Here is a 17,779-nt window from a genome sequence, read left to right on the forward strand (position 1 = left end):
TGAAGTAACAGACGAGATCCTAACTGCAATTACATAGACAAGAATGATGAGAACACTACCCAGCAAAACAGAGGAACAGCTACAGCCTGCTTTCATTACAAAACAAGAAGGAATTAATATAAACGAGATGAGTCATCAACATAAGAAATTAGAAAAAGGGAAATAAAATGTGAGGACTATGTTTTTAAACACACACACACACATAGAAATGCAAACAAAAGTAAATGAATTAGAAGCAAAAACATCAAGTCTAGATAAATCAAGTCTATGGAGAGACTCCTCACTGGCAGGTGGGTGTTGGGACCTTGGGGTTCCCCTCCCAGCTGTTGGCATCCAGCAGGGCTTCTCTGAGCCTTGCCTCTTCTTCCCCCTCTGGGGGGCCAGCTGGGATTATTTGAGATTGAATGTAAATCAGAACACTGTAGACCAGGGCCCCACACCAAGGCCATGAGCCCTTCAAAGCAAGCATGTTGTGAAGAAGCCCCTGGTACCAATCTGTCCAGTTTCTAAGTCTGCCCTCTAGCTAATGTAACCACTGAGTAATTTGGGGTGACTTGGATTTGCTCATATGTTCTTTGTGGATCTCAGGCTCCTGATCCCAGCCCCCTCCAGAGTTAGGGCACAGCATGATCCAACACAGAAGGGGCTGTGGAGGCCCTGGCAGCCAGCAAGAGCCTCAAAAGCCAGGCCCCACGTAGCCATGGGCAGAGAAGGTTCTGGGCAGGTGGGATCTTTAAAACAGGTCTCCCAGTTGAGACCCCAGGGGGATACACATTCATAAGCAAAATAACTGTTGTCATTGTGAAGCCAACTAAGTTTTGGGGTGGCTTGTTCACAGCCATCATGACTGAGAAGGTCTATGAAGGACGAAATTGAAGACAAGCAAGGCTAAATCTCCTGCTACCCGAGGACCTAAGACTGACATCCCTCATACTTCAGTTTAAAAAGATGTTGTTGGGGGACGCCTGAGTGGCTCAGCAGTTAAGTGTCTGCCTTTGGCTCAGGGACGGGATCCTGGCACTCCAGGATCCCGTCCCGTGTCTGGCTCCCTGCACGGAGCCTGCTTCTCCCTCTGCCTGTCTCTGCCTCTCTCTGTGTGTGTCTCTTGTGAATAAATAAATAAATGAAATCTTTTTTTTTTTTTAAGATGTTGTTGGGATAATAACTATACCCCTGTGGCTGCTGTCAGGACAGAGGATGTAGGTAAAGTGGTTGGCAAAGGGCCCGGCACACAGTGGGTGCTCGAGCAGCAGACAGCGTTGGCATCTTCGTCACCAACATCCAAGTACTCAGCCAGTGGTGCTACCTGTGAATCAGCCGCCCTGGCCCTGGAGCCACTGAAAAGACACCAAGGGTTTTCTGTGGTCAGTGTGGTCCCTGCGCTGATGTGCCTCGCTTTGTCTTCTACTCCTACACCTCTTCTTAAAATTAAGGGCCTTTCTTTGCAAAACGGGTCTCTGGCCAGCCTCCAGGCTTAAAAATAGGTTCTGCGTAAAGCCAAGGCCTGCGCGACGCGGAGCGGGGGGCGGGGAGCGCGAGCGAGGAGGGGCACGGCCCGCCGCGCGCCCGGGGCGTCTCCGGCAGCCGCAGGCGCCGCCCTCGGGGGCAGGTCCCGGGGACCTGGCGGCCGCTCGGCTCTCTCGGACTCGCGCTTTCCGCTCGCTCCGCCGGGCGGTTCCCCCTTCCCCAGATGGGGCGAGGCCCCCGGGTCAGCCCGGGTCGCCCGCCGGCCGGCGGGGCTGGCTGCCGGGCGGCCTAGCGCCTCTCCGCGGCCGGAGGGGGCACCGCGTGTGCGCGCGGTTCAGGGCGCGCCTGGGCCCTCGGGGCTTCCAGACCCGGTGCGGCGGGACTCAGGCCCGCGGACTCGCCGGCTGGGAAGGCGTCGAGGTTCTGCGGGAGCCCGGTGGGCGCGCACATCCCCGGCCCCGAGCTCGCGCGGCCCCACCCGCCCCCCAGGGCCCCCGGTGCGGGGGAGCGGGCGAGGCCGGAGCCAGCCCCGGGTGAGGCAGCCAGTGCAGCGGGCGGGAGAACGAGCCGCGGCGGGGAGGGGCCACGCTGGGAGAGGTCCTGGGCGGGGATGTGAGGGGGATCCGCACGGCTGCACGCGAAGGCCCTGCGCCCAGAACGGCGCCGCCAAGGCCCAGGGCGCAGGGCCCCGGGAGTAGGCTCAATTGGGTTATAATTTAAGGAAAAGAGAATGGTGGGCAACATTAACCCACATAAGCCATTAACTCCAGTTAGGGCCTCTGTCAGCTGGCCCAGGAATATGTGATAGAGAAGGAAGGCAGGGTTGTAGATCCCAAGAGACTAAGGACCAATAGATGTGGGAGTGTGTGTGTGTGTGTGTGTGGGGGGGGGGGGCATCTCGCTGGAAAGCAAGGCCTGAAGATTGCCAAGAAGATATACCAAGGTGTATTTGTCCAGAGAAGGCACCGTATGCTGCAGCAACAGATGGCCCCAAATTTTCAAGTCTGAGCACGGCGAAGGTTTATTTCTCCCTCACACACAGTACAGTTCAGATCTGAGAAACGCTCTGAAAACCCATCAATCGTCCAGGTGTTAGTTGGGGATCCAAGCTGCTCCCCTTCTGTGACTCTGTATCCACCTAGACCTCCCAGCTGGTCATCACAGTAGGGAAGAGGGGCCCAGAGAATCAGACTGGCCAGAAAATGCTTCCCCCTGAATATAACAGATGACCCTTCTGCTCACAATGCACTGTCAGACCCAGTCACATGACCCCACTGACTGGGAGGGACCAGAGGTGTCATCTCCCACAAGCCTGGGAGGAGAGAATCACATGGGGCAGCCTTACCAGTGTCTCCAGTATCAGAGGGCCCGAGCTCCAAGGGCCAGCTCTGCCTACACTCTGTTTCGGTAGGTAGCTAGCTGGGTACCCAAGGCTATGCCCAAATCAGCTGTCGCTTGAATAATTGTAGTCTTGTGATTGCCTTGGAAGTCCTATTAACACCGTTTTGTGTAAAAGACTAGCTGAATCCACCCTCAGACAAACCGCCCCCCTCCTTGTTGAGGTTCCTGTTAGAAACACATGCACTAGATGGTAAGCAAAGGATTTTGCATGAGAGTGAACCTGCAGGGGTTCACAGCTGCCCTTGAGACCTCCCCTTCCCCATTAGTATATGGACCTCCTACCCTCCTAGGAGTGGGCTCGTGACCCCGGACTGGCCAGAGCTCTGCCTCCCCAGCCACGGGATCAATCCAGCACTGGGCACCTAACCCAGGGGGAAGTCAGAGCGGCCTCAAGGACTTTGTCTTGAGCTCTATCCTCTGAAAGCTCTAGTTGGTCTACACTTGAAGCTCTTGATCGATTGTCAGCTTGCCACCATGTGGGGGAGTTGGCCTGAGGAAGAAGCAACCAGAAGGAGGGGAAAACAGAACAGAATTATGGAGAGTGAGAGAAAGAGAGACAGAAGGCAGACACACACACACAGATTAAAATTGAATAGACTATGGATACAATTTGAGCTCTTGGACCCAACTATACCTGAAGCTAACCACCCAGTAACAAAGCCAATATATTTCCTTTTTCTGTTGCCACTAATTTGAACTGTACCTTCAAGCAATTGCAAATGAAAAAAATCCTGAATAATACAATCACTGAAGGGCCTTTGGCTGAAGATCCCAACACAGAATTCCTTTAAACTGGGCAGTACCACTAGAGTCCCTCCTTCTGCTGAGGCTAGGATTTGAGGGGCTCTCTTTTTTTCTAAGGTCAACTTGTTAGTGAAAAAAAGCAGGTTACCTGGCCCCCGTGTGGGAGCAGGAAAGACAGACCTTTCTATCAGTGTTGTGCCTATCCCTGGGATTTCCCTCCTGTACCAATCTTCCCTTTTCCATCATTCTCCTGTCCTGAGGTTCTAGAGGTCAGGATGTGACAAAATAAGGTGCCCCCCAAGACAACTAGAGAGCCCCGTCCCCTCTGGTACAGAGTGCACAGGGATCAGCTGCTGAAAGTCTTCTGCTCCCGGCCCCTTCCCTCCGGCAGAGAGCACCTGGTGACCAATGCCCTATTGCAGGATCAGGATGCTAGTGGGGAAGAGGGTTTGGGGGAACAAAGACCTTTTGCAGCAAGCACGGGTAGAGGGTATTTCCTAGAAGGCCACAGGAAATCATGACATACCAACATGAGGGCTTATGGGCTCTCTGCTGCTCGCAGAGCTTAACCCTTCAGGCTCCTTTGAAGGCCTGCAGGCTCTCACTCCACTGGCTTGGTCATTCCATGTCTGCTCTCTGCACCTGGTCTCTGCTGCCTGGTGGCCTATCCTGGCTGTCCCAGGCCTACAGCCTCAGCCCCCAGCCCCTGCAGACTTCAGATGGAAAGGCCCAACCACAGAGCCCAAGGTCTAGACGGTAGTATTGCCAGATAAAAGTCAGGACACCCAGGGGACACTGGAGATATGCTGTACTAAAACTTTGTTCATTGTTCCTTTAAAATTCAGATATAACTGGGCATCTTGTATTTTTATTTACTAAATCTGCAGGGAGAGAGGCTAAGGTAAATGGGGGAATCCCAGAGCTTGCCTCTTGCTGGCTGTTTCCTGGGACATATCCCTGCCTGCCTGCATCCCACAGACACTAGGACTTTGAAGCATCCCTTAGGCCAGCAGCACCCCACTCCGAGAGGGCTGCAGGGGCACCCAGAGCAAACCCCAAGAGAGTGAAGCAAGAGAGAGAAGAGGCACCTAAACTACCCCACCCATATTCCCCACCCTGGTCACCCTCCAGGCCCCTTGGACCAGCACTCCAAGATTCATTCCCCTGCCAGGCATTCACCCTGGGCAATGATGTGTGGAACCTCACAGCAGCCCTGGTGGTATTAAACTGCTGGGGTGTGTCTCTAACCTGGTCCTGTGACTGTCTTTCCATGGAAAGATGACAAACATTCACCTCCTCTTGCCTTGCCCACAATCCATGAAAAGGCTTAGGGGAAAACCAGTATACCACAGATGACCCTGGGAACCAGGGCTGGTGACCCACAGAGCTGGCCTAACTGGGCCAGCAGCCTGCACTATGTGCCCCCCCCCCACATGGTTACATAACCCATCAGAAGCCCTGGCATATGGCAGACTTGAAGCTAAGGTCCCCATCACCTGGGCAGGCTAAGCTCAGGGAGGGTGGAGGCCAGATATTCAGCTCCATCCCTGCCCAAAGTGCCTGCAGGGTAGTGGCTATTAAAAGGGACTCCTCCGGTTCTTTCCCAGACCAGTAACACTGTCACCTGAAGTCAAATAGAGGGGCCGCATAGCCATAGGGAGTGGCAGCAGCCCTCTACCAGGTCTCCCTGAAAGGAACCTCCAGAGCCTGGCAGGTGCCTGGGTGAACTGACACTGTCTCACCCCGCTGCAACCCCACAATGGCCTGGCCAGGGGGCTGGGAGGGTCCCCCCAGGCCTGAAGTTCCCAAGAGAATTAGATACAAGCACCTCCAAGCTCTGTGCTGCCTACTGCAAAAGGTGTCTGATAAACACAATCAGCTGAGCTCCGACCGAGTGCCAGGACTATGGGTGCCCCCAACCCTGACACACAACTCCTTTATTTCCAGTGTCTGCCAAACATCAGACCCATTAATGTGTGGACATAAGCTTAGTGGCGGGGGGAGGGGGGGGCGATCAGTTGAAAATGAGAGCATGTTCCATGCAGAGTGTGCCACGCTTGGCGTAGAATGAGAGTTGTAAAAGTTGCATCTATACATGTATGCACACATACGAAACTGTGAGGGTAGCATATGTGAGGTGAGTGTGTCATACATAGGATCAGTATTTTTATGAAAATTGTATCCATTATGAAAATTGTATCCATAGATACACATGTGCACATACATGTACTTGCATATATACATACATGTGTAAACATGCATCTACATGTGCGTATGGAGTTGCCATGTCAGTTGTACCGTCGGCTGTGAGTCACAGCCAAAGAAGTCTGAGCAAGTCCTGCATTCTGTCTACCTAAAAAAGAAAGAAAACCTAGCAAGCCCAAGTTCCCCTGACTTCTCAGGAAATGCACGAGAGATGTATTTAGGGCGGGCTCTGAAGGTCAGGGGCTGGAGACCGTGCCCCCACCTGCCACAGGCATCAGGCGGCTGACCACTGCCTGTGATGTCCAGGGGAGAGCTTGGACTTGGAAGGCGGGAAACCTTGGCAAGTACCTCAGCTCCCCTGGTCCCTCACCCCCTAACCTCTGAGGTCCTCTGTGCCTCTTGAGGCCCTTTTGATACTAAGCTCACTACCACAGTGAAGGGGGCGGTGCCCCAAGGAGCCTTTTCTTCCTTGTCACATCACAGCCAGAGGGTTTCAACTTTCAGAGAAAGCCCAAGGCGTCCCCAGTGTCCTTTCCAGTGACAAAGGCCTCTTAAGGCCAACCCCACCCTCCAGCCTACGACTCACAAAGGAACAAAATGTGAACTTAAAACTTGAAAGAAGTGACAACACACACCCTGAACCCACCCTGGCCCTCGGGTGCGTAAGATACACACAGGAAGGAAGTGGCCAGGCTGATTCAAAGAGGCAGGGCCTCGCTGTCTCAAGAAAAGGCATATTTTCCGACAAGCCCGCCCTGACTGTGGTTTTGAACAAGAGTTCAGACGTAGCTTTGGCCAGTGCCCCCTCCCTGACCCCCCACGGGACCAGAGCATCTACTGTGGAGACACAGCAGGGAGAGTGGACCCCGCAGGAAGCCACCCCGCCCACTGCTGCTTGATGGCATTTGGGTTGGAAGCGGGCAGCCCAGTGAGTGAGGCTGCTACCCTGGTCCCCGGGCTGTGGTCCCTGCTCAGGGAGGCGTGGGCGGCTGCCCAGTCTGCAGGGCTGGGGGAGCAGCCTGCTGCTGTGTGTGTTCCCGGCTACTGACTCACCAGCAAGCCTGGTTTTGATTTCTGGTTAGAACCAGCTTCAGGCCCCCACAGAGCCAGCCCTGTGGAACCAGGGTAGCTCTGGGCATGTCACTCCCTGATTCAGAAGTCCCTTCCATGCTGTTGTGACCCTTGATGGCCTACCCACAGGACCCAATCCTTCCCCAGCCAGCGGCATCCGCTGCTCTCCAGCCCTCCAGCCCCAGGTCCAGGCTCAGAGCGGTGAGTTCTCCGATCTGTAGGTCCCTTGGTCTGTGCATTTTGTTGTCTCTCCTGCCTTCCTGTCCTCCTTGCAAGTCCTGCTCATCCCCAGCTCAACACCACCTCCTCTATGCGCCTTCTCAACCTTTCTGTTGCTGTCACTAATCTGGCATTTTATTTCATTTTTAAAGATTTTATTTATTTATTCATGAGAGACACAGCGACACAGGCAGAGGGAGAAGCAGGCTCTCTGTGAAGAGCCTGATGCAAGACTCGATTCCAGGACCCCAGGATCACGCCCTGAAGGAAGGTGCTCCACCACTGAGCCACCCAGGCGTCCTGATCTGGCATTGTACTATGTCAGCAGCTACAGGTCCAGCCATGTGAGCCTGAGCAAGTCACTAAATCTCTGTGCCTCCTTCCCCCATCTGGAGAATGGGGATAATCAGAGTTGCCAGCTGAGTCGAGATCATGGCTATGAAGTGTGAGCCTGGCACACAGTACCACTGGCCCTGTCAGCATCCTGGACGCTGTGTGTACCAACCGTCGTGATGGTAACATGCTTCTCACACCCCGCAGATAGTAATCTCTCCAGAGTAGGACTAGTCAGTTGTCCTACAGAACCTTTCCAGTATACAGCAGGTGCTCAAAAAAGAAATGTGCTATGTCTCTGGGTGATCTGGGGTCAGGGGACCCTGCGTGGTGGACATCACCTCAGAGCCAGAGCGTGGCAGAAAGCAGCCCTGTGCAAGGGACAAAGAGCACAGGGGTGGCCATGGCAAGGCTGCCGGGACTGGCCAGGGTCTGCTGCTCGGAACCCGGGTGTCAGAGGGATTTGGCCCTCCTCCAACCCCGCAGGGACAGGGGTGCCACCAGACCAAGGGCTCAGGAAGAACTTACAGGCTGAGCGCCCAGTGCGGGTGTGCCTGAGCTGACATTCACCGGGGCTTTCAGAGGCCCTGCCTTTGGAGCTCGCAGGCTGCACCAGGGGAGGAGAAGAAAAGGTGGGCATTCCACAGCCCCGTGCTGTGCTCAGGCCAAGGGAAATCTTGAGAGGACCTGGGGTCGGCCTGGCCAGATGAGGGGTGAGTGGGCCCCTTTGTGGTCTAGAGAGAGAGGTGGCCTGGACACATGGGTTCCAGGGGAGGAAAGGCTGGGACACAGGCTGGGCCCTTCCCCAGGTCATGGAAGCATCCAGTCACCAGAAGCCAAGCTACCAGCAGCAGGGAGGCCGGATGCCCTGGGGGGCCTATCCTCTGGCTTCTGCAAGACAGCCTTCTAATGAAGGGCCAAGAAAAGGAGAGAGAAGTGGCTCTGTTCAAACTGTTTCCATGAATGGTCTGTGGATGCTGACAGCATGGTTGCTGAGGTCACTTCGACTCTCCCAGCAGAGGCTCCTGTCCCTCAGTCTGGACACACTGTTTGTGAGAATTTCAGGACACAGATACTGGCTGAGGTTTTCTGGCTTTTCCCAAACAAATGGGCTGTTCTCAGGCCAGTTAAACAGGGAGGCTCTGGGGGTACCAGGTCCAAGCACACCAGCAGGGCAGGCCCCAGACACATTCGCCCAGCATCGGCCCTGAGAAAACTGGTGCTTTTGACAGAAGTGTTCTGAAGGTGAATCTCAATAGGGTGAGGCCAGGGAACTGTAATTCCCTGGTGATCATGTGTGCAGGACCTGTCCCCTGCCATGGGCCACATGCGGCAGCCTGGGGCCTGAATCCCAGAGTGGCGCTAGAACTATGCTCCCTATCACATGGGCCTCTGGGCCTCTGTGCTGCTGGGCATCAACATAGGATCCCCTGGTCCAACCAGCTCTCCTCTGCCCTGGCCATCTCCTCTCTCTTCCGGCCTCCTCCTCCCTGAGAGCTCCATCTGCCTGCCCTGTGCCCAGAGCCTTCTCTCCTGTCCCAAGAGTGGGAGGTCCCACCACAGGGTTCAGCCTAGCTCCACTAGGGCACCCATTCCCCCCACTCTCCACCCAGGGACCTCCTCCCTGACTCTCCCTCCTCTGCATCCTCAGCTCTTTGTTTCTACCACATCACCCCATCTGGGGACATGTTGTCATTACTCCCATTTTTAAAGCAACCCTCTGGGCCTTCCTCTCCCACCCAGGGTGGGGTAGCGAGGCCAGATTTACCCTTCTTCTTAAAGTTATAACACGACCAGACAAGCCAGATGAGTGACACCTTCCGGCGAGGAAGGACGGTGGTCTCGGGAGGTGGAAAACAGAGGAGGTCAGCCCGACCATAGGCCACTCACTGCCTGAGAGCATTAGGGGTGCAGAGCAGAATAGAGAGGACTCCCTTCATTCAGGAGATGGGACTGGAAGTCCAGGGAGACCAAGGGCAGAGGACCAGAGAAGAGACTACTGCCGAGACAGAGCCCTGGCAATCTGCAGGAGATCCGCTCCAGAGTTCAGCCTAGGAAGCCCACCCTAAGGAGGGAAGGCAGCTGTGCCTGCTGCCCACCCTGGGCCCCCACCAGCCAGAGCGGACCCAGGATCCACCAGACACTGGCTAGAACACTCAAGAGATTTGCCTAGACTGAGCACAGCTCCAAACCCACCTGACACATCATAAAAGCAAGACGTAAAAAGGCCAAAGGACTTCCAAGTAACCTAATTGCATCACAAAAATGAGCTTAGAATATTTGCAAGAATAAAAAAAAATATCAAGCATCGACACGGTAAAAGTCACAATACCTGGCAGCCAATTAAACTGACCCTGCATACAGTGGCACCTGGGGACTCAGGTGGTTAAGCATCTGCCTTCTGCTTGGGTCATGATCTCAGGGTCCTGGGGTTGAGCCCCGTATCGAGCTCCCTGCTCAGCAGAGAGCCTGCCTGTCCCTCTCCCTCTGTACCCCGCACCACTCGTGTGTGTGCGCGCGCACGCGCGCTCCTCCACCCATCCCTCAAATAAATAAATAAAATCTTTAAAATGACCTTGCATACAAAGAAGCAGGAAAACACATCCCCTAAAGAAAAGAACCAAGTCTGATCCAGGCCTTTTGTGTAGATCAGAGGGCACTGCTGCCTGGGAAGCAACCATGAGCAGTGGTCAAGAGGGTCCTCCTGGTCAGAGCAGGAGCTCCTTGGAAGAGCATGAGGACAAAGGGTGGGGACAAGGCAAGGGGTTATTAAATACACAAAAGAACCAGGGGGGAAACAGTCCCATTCCACTTCCTCCTCCAGGAAAATTCCTTTTTCAGCAAAAGTACATGAAAAGGCTTTCATGCTTGTCCTAATCTCTCCTCTTTTTTATTTTTCCTACTGATTGTGAAATACAATCCAGAAAATGTTTAGAGTATAAATATTCAACTTAGCAAGTTATCGCAAAGCAAATCCCTTTGTAGCTACCACTCAGATCTAATACATCCCAATCCTTCCTAGGTCTCTTCCTAGGATCTCTACTACCTGGCATTCCCAGGAAGATTTATACCTGAACCTTCATCATAGTTTGCTGCAAATGCAGGAACTCTTATAAGCGTGAGATTTTCATGTCTGTGAAATGTGTATCGGTGGACTCATGCAGGGTATATATGTTAGAGCTAACTTATTTTTCTCAATATCACATGCTTTTAAAGATCTAACCATGTTGCTGCATGCATCTGTAGTTCATTTTGTTTCTGCTGTATAAAATCTGTTGTGTGAGTATACACTTTTTTTTAGCCCATTACACTATGGGTAGACATTTCCATTGTTCCCATTTGGGGACTATCTCAGTTCAGGCTGCTATAACAAAAAAACTATAGGGACGCATGGGTGGCTTAGTGGTTGAGCCTCTGCCTTCAGCTCAGGGCATGATCCCCAGGGTCCTGAGATCTAGTCCCTCATTGGGCTCCCTGCAGGGAGCCTACTTCTCCCTCTGCCTATGTCTCTGCCTCTCTGTGTGTGTCTCTCATGAATAAATAAAATAAAATTTAAAAAACAAACTATAGACGAGGTGGCTCAAAAAACAAATGTTTATTTGGACAGTTTTGGAGGTGGGATGTCTGGGACCAGAGTGCCTGCAGTGGGGTTCTGGTGAGAGCCGTCATCCTGATTTGTAGATGAGTGTCTGTCTTTTACCCTGTGATCTCACCTGGCAGAGGGAGGAGAGGGAGGAAAAGCAAGCTCTCCTGTCATTTTGTGTAAGAGCACTAATCCCACATGTAGGCTCCACCCTCATGACCTAATCACCTCCCAAAAGCCTTATCTACAAATACCATCACATTGGGGATTAGGGTTTTAACATAAGGATTTGGGAGACAAAAACAGTGAGCCCATAGCAGGCACTATGATCAAATATTGCTAGCAACATATTTGTATATGCATTTGGCTGCAACATACACACATACTTGTAGGTATGTAGCCTCTAGTGGAATTCCAGGCTCATGGGTGTGCAAATCTTCAACTTTCAGAGACTCTGACACACCATTTCTCCAAAGTGATTATACCTTCAGCAGTGTTATGAGTTGCTGGGACTTCACATACTTACCAATACATGGTATGATCAGTCTTACTGGTATATGGAGCTAGCTCACTGTGATTTTAATTTGCATGGTGAAGGAACATTTATATGTTTACTATTTGGATATCCTTGCTTTTGAAGTGCCTGTTCAAACATTTTGCCCATTTTTCATTTCACTCACTGTTCTCTCTTTTCTTACTGATTTTTAGGTGTACTTTATATATTCTGGGCATGAGACTTTTGCCAGTTACGAATGTTGCAAATATCTTCTTTCACTCTCTGACTTAATGTTTTACTCTCTTGATGATATCATTTGATGAAGAAAAGCTTCTTAATTCTAATAAATCAAAATAATCCAACATTTCTGTTACTGTTAGTGCTTTTTGGATCTTGTTTAAGAGAACTTTCTCTAAGCCAAGATAATGAAGCTATTCTTCTGTACTTTCTTCTGTGCTATATTGTTTGCTTTTCACCTTTTTAAAACTTGTGTTAAGATATACATATCATAAAATTTAGCATTAATGTCATTTTTAAATGTACAATTCAGTGGCATTAGGTTCATTCACATTGTTCAACAACCTACATGTTTATCCACTTCCAGAGCTTTTTCATCTTCCCAAATGGAACTCTTTACCCATTGAATAATAATAACTAATTCCCCATTCCCCCCACTCCCATCCTCCCTCCACCTCCAGCTCCCTGGTAACTCCCATTCTACCTCCCATCTCTATGAGTTTGACTATTCTAGGTGACTCATGTAAGTGGAACCATACAATATCTGTCTTTTTGTGACTGGCTTATTTTACTCAGCGTAATGTTCTCCAGGTTCATTCATGTTATAGCAGGTGTCAGGTTCCTCTCTTCTAAAGGATTTTTCATCTTTTTTAAGTTTACACTTTTTTCCACTTGGATAACTGTCTACACTGCTCTGCAGTGCCACCTTTGGTCATAAGTCAAATGAGTTTATATGCCTGGGCCTGTTTCTGGGCTCCCTGTTCTAATCTATTGGTTTCTTTTATATTTTTGAGGCAATAACCAGGGCTAAATTTGTGGGTTTGCAACCTATGCAGCTACACTGGGGCCCATGTTCAGAAGCGGTCTGCACTTGATTTTAAATTCTCCTATTTGCTGTCTTGAAATTCTTAATAATTTTTTAACAAGAGATCCTGCATATTTATTTTGCAATGGGTCCTGCAAATTATATAGCCAGTCTTGCCAATAACATATTATCAGAATTATTAGAGTTTTATAATAAGTTTGAAGTCTGTAGATTCAATCTTCCCACTTTCTTCTAATACTTCTTCAAGGATATTTTGGCTATTTTTGGTTCGTGTCATTTCTACATAAATTTAGAACGAGCTTCTCAAGTTCCAACAACAACAAAAATTTTAGGATTCTGATTAAGATTACATTAAATCAGTAGATCAATTTATGGAGATTTAGTCTTTGAAATACTCAGTCTTCCTATCCACAAACTTGGTTAATTCCTCCACATAATTAGCTCTCTTAACATTTTGTTTTTGAGTGATAGTAAAGCAAAGTTTATTGAGTAATAGTACAAAGCTCCTAAAGAGGGAGGGGACTCAGGGGGATTGCTCTTAACAGTTTTGTTTTTTTTTTAAATTTACACTCATCCCTATACACTGTACAAGTATCCAAGGGACTTGATTTTTTACTGTAGTAAAAAACACATAACAGAAAATTTACCATCTTAGCCATTTTTCTTAAAGATTTTATTTATTTATTTATTTATTTATTTGAGAGAGAAGGAGAGAGGGGGGTAGGCAGAGGGACAAGCAGACTCCCCACTAAGTGGGGAGCCCAACGTGGAGCTCAATCCCAGGATCCTGAGATCATAACCTGAGCTGAAGGCGGATGCTTAACTGACCAAGCCACCCAGGTGCCCACCATCTTAACCATTTTTAAGCATACAGTACAATGGTGTTAACTATGTGCATATTCTTGCACAATAGATCACTTGAGCTTTTTCACCTGGCAAAATGGAAATTCTATACCCATTGAACATCTCCCCTTTCCCTCCTCTTCCCAGTCCCTAGAAACCAGCATTCTACTTTCTTTTTTTTTTTTTTTAAGATTCTATTTTATTTTTTATTTTATTTGGCAGAGAGAGAGCAAGAGCACAAGCAAGGAAAGTGGCAGAGGAAGAAGAAGAAGCAGACTCCCCACGTGGGGCTCAATCCCAGGACCTCAGGATCATTACCTGAGCTGAAAGCAGACCCTTAACCAACGGAGCCACCCAGGAGCCCCAGCATTCTACTTTCTAACAGTTTGATTCCTTTAGATGCCTCATGTAGATGAAATAATACAGTATTTGTCTTTTGGCAACTGGCTTATTTCACTTAGCACAGTGTCTTCAAGTTTCATCCAAGTTGTAGCATATGATAGGATTTGCTTTTTTTCATTGAGACAATATTCCCTGTGTATTTATATCATATTTTCTTTATCCACGTATCAGTCAGTGGACACTTGGGTTGCTTCCAAGTCTTGGCCGTTGTGAATAATATACTGCAGTAAATGTGGATGTGCAAATACCTCTTTGAGATCCTATTTTCAATTCTTTTTAATATATATCCAGAAGTGAGGTTACTGGATTTTTTTTAATTTTTTTTAAAGATTTTATTTATTTATTCATAGAAACAGAGAGAGAGAGGCAGAGACACAGGCAGAGGGAGAAGCAGGCATCATACAGGGAGCCTGACGTGGGACTCGATCCAGGGCCTCCAGGATCATGCCCTGGGCTGCAGGTGGCGTTAAACCGCTGCGCCACTGGGGCTGTCTGAGGTTACTGGATTGTACGGTAATCCTTTTTTTAATTTTTGGAGGAAACACCATACCATTTCCAGCAGTGGCTACACCATTTTACATTCCCATCAAAAGGGCACAAGGGTTCTAATTTCTCCACATCCTTTCCAACATTTGTTATTTTCTGGGTTTTTTGTTTTTTGGTTTTTGGGTGTTTTTGGTAGTGCCCATCCTAACAGGTGTGAGATGGTATCTCATGGTTTTTATTTGAATTTCCCTGATGATTAGTGATGTTGAGCATTTTTTCATATGCTCATCGGCGATTTGTATATGCTCTTTGGAGAAATGTCCATTCAAATCCTTTGCCTGGGGTATGTGGTTGGCTCAGTCAGAAGAGCATAGAACTCTTGATCTCAGAATCATGAGTTCAAGCCCCACATTGGGTGTAGAGATTACTCAAATAAAACTTTAAAAAAAATCCTTTGCCCATTTTTAGCCAGGTTATTTTGTTGTTGTTGTTGTTGTTGTTGTTGTTGTTGTTGAGTTGTAGAAGTTATTTATGTATTTTGGATGTTAAGCCCTCATCAGATAAATGATTTGCAAATATCTTCTGCCATTCCCTAGGTTCTCTTTTCATTCCATTGACTTTTTCTTTAGCTGTGCAGAAGTTTCTAAGTTTGATGCAATCCCATTTGTCTACTTTTGCTTTTGTTGCCTATGCTTTTGGCATCATATCTAATAAATCATTGCCAAGTCCAATGTCATGAATCTTTCCCTCTATGCTTTGTTTACTGGAATTGCATAATTTTCTGTCTGATATTTTGGTCTTTAATCCATTTCTAGTTAATTTTTGTATGTGGTGTAAAGTAAGAGTCTTGCTTCATTGTTTTGCATGTGGATGTCCAGTTTTCCCAACACACTTTGTTGAAGAAATTATCCTCTCCCCACTGTGTGTAACTTCAGCACTGTTATTGAAAATCATTTGACCATGTATGGGAGGTTTTGTTCGGAGGCTCTCTATTCTGTTCCATTCGCCTATATGTCTGTACTGTACTCTTTTGATTACAGTGACTTTGTTATATGTTTTGAAATCAGGAAGTATGAAACCTCCAGCTTTATTTTTCTTACTTGATAGTGTTTTTGTTATTCAAGGGTCCTTAGAGATTCCATATGAATTTTAGAAATTTTTTTCTATTTCCAAAATAGGATTTTGATAGCAATTGCATCGGGATTTTGATAGTAATTGTAATCACTATGTAGATTGCTTTGGGTAGTGTGGATATTTTAACAATATTAAGTCTTCTAGTCCATGAATGTAAGATGTCTTTCCATTAATTTTGTCTTCTTTAATTTCTTTAAACAATATTTTGTAGTTTTCAGTATACAAGTCTTTTACCTCCTTGGTTAAATTTATTCCTAAATATTTTATTATTTTTGAGGCTAATGTAGATGGGATTGTTTTGTTCATTTCCTTTTGGGATTGTTCACTCTTGGTGTTTAGAAATGCGGCTGATTGCTGTGTGTTGATTTCGTATCCTGCCACTTTGCTGAATTCATTAGTTCTAAAGGGGTTTTATGTATGTGTGTTTGGAATCTTTACGACTCTTTACATAGAAGATCATGCCATCTGCAAACAGAGATAATTTTACTTCTTCCTTTCCAAATTAGATGCCTTTTATTTCTTTTCCTTACCCAATTTTCCTGGCTAGAACCTCCAGTACAATATTGAATAGAAGTGCCTACAGCAGATTTCCTTGTTTTGTTCCTGATCCTGGGGGAAAAGCATGCAGTCTTTCACTATTAAATATGATGCTAGCTGTCAGTGTGTCATAGATGAATTAATCAGATTGAGGAAGTTCCCTTCTGTTTTTAGTTTTTTGAGTGATTTTTCATGAAAGGGTGTCGAATTTTGCCATATGATTTTGGAGATGTTCATGTGATTTTATTTTTTAGTCTATTAATATGATGCACTATATTTATTAATTTTCAGACATTAAACCAACCTTGCATCCCTGAGATAAGCCTTAGTTGGTGTTGGTATAGAATTCTTTCCATCTGTTACTAAATTTGAGCCCAATATATATGGTTTTATTTTTGGACTGTCTATTCTATTACATTGTTCTACTTTATTTTTTTATTCATCTTTATTCCAATACTATACTGTTTTAATTACTATGTCACTAAAATAAGTCTTGGATTCATGTAATATAATTTCATTAATCCTGCGCTTATTTTACAAAGCCATGTTGCCTAATCTAGTTCCTTTACATTCAATTTTAGAATCCGTTTCCCAATATCTATAATAAAGCCTGTTGAGAATTTAATTGGGATCTCACCAAATGTATATACAAATTTGTTGAGAATTGCAAGCTTAACATTATTGCATCTTCCAAACCATAAACATGATAAAACTGTCCATTTAGGTCTTCATTGATTTATTTCATCAATATTCTGTAGTTTTCAGTATTCAAATCCTGCATGTATTTAGGCACTCTTAGGCCTAAGTACTTCATTTTTTGTGTGTGTGCTTTTTGAAATGGTAACTTGAAAAAAATTTAGTTCCAATTGTACAGTGCTAGTATATAATACAATTGAAACATAATTGAGTACAATACAGAAATACACTGATTTCTGTATATTGAGTTTGTATCTTATACTCTAAACTCCTGTATTAATTTTAGATGGTTTTTGGTTTTCTGTTGTTGGTTTTGTAGATTCTTTGGATTTTTCTACATATTCAGTGTGTCATCTACAAATAAAGGCAATTCTTCCTTTCAAACCTGTCTTTTCTTTCTTTTCTTTACTTTTTGTTGTTGTTGTTATTGTCATATTACAGTGGCCAGAATTTCCAGTACAATATTGAATAGTACTCGTAGTAAGGGAACATATCATTGCTTTGTTTTTGATCCTAGGGTAGATGCATTCAATTATTCACAGTTAAATATGTGCTAGCTTGGGTGGTTTAGTTTGTTTGTTTTTAAAGATTTTATTTATTTAGTCATGAGAGACAGGGAGGGAGAGGCAGAGACAAAGGCAGAAGCAGGCTCCCCACAGGGAGCCTGATGCGGGACTTGACCCAGGATCCTGACCTGAGTGAGCTAAAGGCAGACACTCAGCCACTGAGCCACCCAGGTGCCCTTGTTTGTTTGTTTTGTACATGCACTTTTCATGTTAAGTAAGTTTCGATTTATTCCTTGTTTACTGGGAATTTATCATCATAAACAGAAGCTGAATATCAGGAAGCGGTTCATATACTTTTGAGTGGACCATACAGTTTTCTTTTGTCTTCTTTTTCTTCTTTCTTTCTTTCTTTCTTTCTTTCTTTCTTTCTTTCTTTCTTTTCCTTCTTTCTTTCTTTCTTTCTTTCTTTCTTTCTTTCTTTCTTTCTTTCTTTCTTTCTTTTCCTTCTTTCTTCTCTTTCTTTCTCTTTCTTTCTTTCTTTCTTTCTTTCTTTTTCTTCTTAAATTTTTTTGGGGGGGTTCTTTTTTTAAAAA

General features: G+C 46.9%; 1 long non-coding RNA gene across 1 annotated transcript; it reads left to right on the plus strand.

Moving 5' to 3' along the window:
- The first annotated feature begins 6,569 nt into the window (after nt 1-6,569).
- LOC140595454 (uncharacterized) lies at nt 6,570-17,064 on the plus strand. The gene is made up of 2 exons (XR_011997070.1): nt 6,570-7,089; nt 13,648-17,064. It is a non-coding gene; the product is annotated as an uncharacterized lncRNA (long non-coding RNA).
- Nucleotides 17,065-17,779: the final 715 nt, after the last annotated feature.

The sequence above is a fragment of the Vulpes vulpes genome, chromosome 14 (assembly GCF_048418805.1).
Source record: "Vulpes vulpes isolate BD-2025 chromosome 14, VulVul3, whole genome shotgun sequence".
NCBI lineage: Eukaryota > Metazoa > Chordata > Mammalia > Carnivora > Canidae > Vulpes > Vulpes vulpes.